Below are 4,309 nucleotides of genomic sequence, written 5' to 3' on the forward strand. Positions count from 1 at the left end.
ATTACAAAGTAGCATAGATATATCTCTTTTCCCCTGTACATAGATATATCTTTTTCCCCACCCTCCATCTCATGTCCTACTCATCTCAGTAATTCCTTTTCATTGAACGGATTAATTATCTTTCCACAGTGTATATTGTATACTCATTTATATGCTCATTTTCAAATTTTATATATTCATTCAAGTTACCTTAGAGACAATATGATGTTGGCTTATGGGGATCTGATGTATTTCACTTAAGAATATGTTCTCTAGTTACATCCATTTACCAATAAAAGACTCAAATGTATCCTTTCAATAGGTGACTAAAACTCTATTATGCACATAGACCACACCTTCTTTATCCAGTACTCAGCTGAGGGGCATCTGGGTTGCTTCCAAGACTTAGCTATGACAAATAGCACTGCTATAAACATAAGTGCACATATATCACTGTGGTATGATCTTTTCAGGTTTTCTATAAAAATTCCCGGGAGAGGAATGACTGGCTTGCATGGAACACACAGATCAGATAATATAAACAATTAATTTGAAGAAAACACTTGGAATACAGCAGATGTCAAATTTGTATTATTTTGTTTAGGGAAATTCGATATCATTTCTAATATTTTTTAAATTTGTATTCTCTTTAAAAACTAAATTTAAATCAATCAATAAACTCTGAGAAATTCAGGCTCTACTGGACTCTTTTAGAATATTTTGCTGAGTTTACACACCTATAATGTTCAAATAACCGAACTTAACAACAAAAAGGGGATGTAGATGAGTGTCCATTTAGTATCTGTGTATTCAAGTGCCTAGAATCGATATACAGTTACATTCTCTTAATGAATAAAGGGATTTGTTCTAATGGTGTTTGTAAGTAGGATATCATGTCTGCATTTGTACAGCAATTAACTCCTAGGAAGAATGTATGCACTGTGTTAATTATTATAACTGTCCTATCAGTTTGATTTGAAACTGTCTCATTGCTATTTGTTTCTCAATAAATGTATGAAAAAAATACAGAACATCATTAAGGCAGAAATTTATGAAAAGAATCAAATAAGAAATTTGGAGAATGAAAAGTACATTAACTGAAATTAAAAAGGTTTGAACAGCAGATCTGTGCACCAGAATTATTTGTTGCTTGTTAAGCTTGGAATTACATCTGGGGTTTTACATTAATTTACACAATTATTTTGAAAAATTTCGTTTTATAGAGAGTGTAGTAATAATTGATATGAAGTTAGAAATGACACACATTAAAAGATCAACATGACAGCTAAAAATATATTAATTAAAAAAAGAAAACTAGGAAAATAGATAATGTTTGCCAAATGATTCTAATAGTACAAAAGCAAGGTATTGAATTATGCATCAAAATGATTATTAACAGTATTATTACAATAAAATATGTTATTATTATATCATTAAATTTTGTTTTATTGTGCATATTTTTCAGTATTAATGTAACATATGTATTGTAATATGATTGTTATTCTCTAAATGTAACATAATTGCCTGGGCAATATTTGTTATCAAGTATTTGACAAATGCTGCTACTACTCTTTGAGCCTCTGGAAATTATCTTTGTTGAAAGTTTTTCTTTTTCTTATATTTTCTGTCAAATACAGGAATATATCTTTCTTTTTTAATTTTGAAATTATTATTAAGATTTTGTAGGATTACTATATTTGACATAACATGACTAATTTTTTTTTAAAAAAAACTACAACTAAGGAGCTCCAGAGAGATGGCTCAGTAGAATAGGCACTTGCCTGGCAAGCACAAGGGCCTGAGTTCAATCCCCAGTTCCGCCCAAAAAGAAAAAAGAAAGAAACAGAAGAAGAGCTTTGTTCTTACTGATTATTTTTTGAACCAGGAATCAAAAACAGGGAAGGCCTCATGCTTGTAAGGGTGGTACTAAACAGCTGAGCTAAATACTTGGCTGCCAACATGGCATTAAACATCAATATTTTGTTAGAGCTATTTCAATATAATTGTATTATATAAATTAGAAAAGTCATCTTGATTCCAGAAAATGTAAATCCACTGATGCTTCTTTTTTTTTTTTAATTGAAGATTGAACTCAGGCCCTTGCACGTGGCAAGCAAGCACTTCTTCTGCTAAGCTATCTCCCCAGCCCCAATACTTTTATGTAAAATTGGTAAATTTAGAAATAACATTGCTATATCATATAGTTTTCATTATTCTGATAATAAAATACATAATCTCCTTTGTTAGTCACTTCTCTGAAACAAAATACATGTTTGCTAAGCTCAGCTACCAGAGTTCAAAGTGGATTTCTAGGAAGATAACAAATTGAGATCCAAACTGACCAGGTCTGAAACACACCGTCGTCTAAACTCTGAAATTAATGAGGAACATTTTAATTTTTGTTTATTTATTTACTTATTTATATATAATTAGTATGGGGTCTGCAGTGTCTAACTACACAGATCGGACTCATAGTGATCCTTCCTGTTTTTCAGCCTCCCAAGTGCTGGGATTACGCGACACCATACCCAGTCTTAATCGCCCTTTTAGCTCACCCCAGGGCGGGCCCAGCACAGCAGGCCAAGGATCAAGTAGCAGGCTGCTGTGCATGCCTAAGCAGCCAATATAATCTGTTGAGCTATCTGGCCAGCTCTCTTAAGAAACATTTTAAACAAACCAAATAATTTCTCAAAAAAAAATAAGAATAAGAATTTGAATGGTTTTTTTTTTTACATTTCAGTGATTTTTAATAAGCTTATAGGAAAACATATTTATACAACCAAGTGACACATATTATTTAGAAATGTGAAGAAGCAAACATGGACAAAAAAATCCTGAGGATTTAAGGACTATGGAATACATTCCCTGCCAATGGGAATAGAAAGTGGTCCTTCCACTGTGAAGGCTATTTGGGAATATCTTATTTATATGAAGACAGCAATGGACTAGAACATGGGGTGCTCACATTCCTGGTCTGAGCATGATGCATTCCTGAACCCTCTTAAGATGCTTTCCTCAGCTCCATCTCCAGCCCTTCCCTGGGGATGAAGACTGCTTGTAAACCTAGATGGGACCTCTGCAAAAGGCTTCAAAAAAGAAGGTTTTGAACCATCAGCTTTACCCAAGTGTGTAGTGAGCATGCCAGGAGATTTCTCAGGAAAGAGCCCAACAGGCAACCTGGTCCACTGGGATCTTCCCAGGTGCTCTGCTTTCACACTCTTCTGCCAGGGCCTCCACCTCTTGCCCAGGTAAATAGCCACCTAATTCCCCAAGGTACCACATGGCTGCTCCTGGTGATCATCTAAATAATTTGGACATGCATGAATCCTGTAGGGAAATCATGTCATTAAACATTTATGAAAATCCCCAAAATGCACAGCAGAAGGAATGAAATGTCCATGCTGTGACTGTGGGAGCGCTGGTGTTTCACTGTGGGGCCTACCACTCAGACGAAGAGGGACTGTAGACAGGCTGCTAGTAGGGAGGCAGGTTATACATGTAAGGTGAAAACAGGTTCCTGGGAAATCTCTCTACTTTGCAATCAAATTCATTGTTAGCGTAAAGATTCATAATTAGTAAGTTTTGTTAAATAGACATGGCAGCAACTTTCTGGCAATGTTTTACTAAGGAAAGAGAACAATGTCATGTGATTGTGAAACTTTGCTTTTAGATATTTCTTCAACTCTTTTGCAATTCTGTCACATCAAAATTGGTGAATGCTTCTTCTTCAAACAAATTTAGTTCACAAACATATACTTTCTACAAAAATTTGAATCCACTGATGAACTCCACAATGGGTATAACATGGCAAAGGTTATCTTTCCACATGAACAGGAATAAGAACCATCAGCTTTACCCAAGTGTGGGTCCAATCCAGTAAGTGAACTGAGACAATATTGCTTGTGTCCTCACAAATATATTTTAGGAACTACTTCTTTCAGGCTTCTTAGTAGACAAACTTTTTCCCCCTTTGTATTTTACAAGGGAGTTGTGTTTTTGAGTTTCTCATGGCTATGAAAAAACACCTGACCACCAAAGATAAAGAATGAAAGGTTTATTTGACTCAGTGTTTAGAGGTCTCAGTTCATATTTGGCAGCTCAATATAGCAAACATCTTCGAAGAGGAAGAGATTTCTTGGTGACAGAAAACAAGTAAAGCAGTAAGAGGGGTGGTGTTGACCCTCGTATCCCATTCTGTTGTATGCCAGCTGCTCAACATAGGACTGCTGTAAAATTCACAACCATAATCCCAGCACTAGACTGTAAGCAAATCACCAACTGTACTTTCAGCCATGTGGAAAATCCTGACCATAACAGCTTCTTTGCAGTA

The 4,309-nt window shown here is 35.1% G+C and overlaps 1 gene segment (V, D, J or C); it reads right to left on the bottom strand.

Annotated features, from left to right (window-relative positions):
- LOC101590448 overlaps positions 1-4,309 on the bottom strand; it is a 52,522-nt gene that overhangs the window by 47,493 nt on the left and 720 nt on the right.

The sequence above is a fragment of the Octodon degus genome, unplaced genomic scaffold (genome assembly GCF_000260255.1).
Source record: "Octodon degus isolate 3935 unplaced genomic scaffold, OctDeg1.0 scaffold00255, whole genome shotgun sequence".
NCBI lineage: Eukaryota > Metazoa > Chordata > Mammalia > Rodentia > Octodontidae > Octodon > Octodon degus.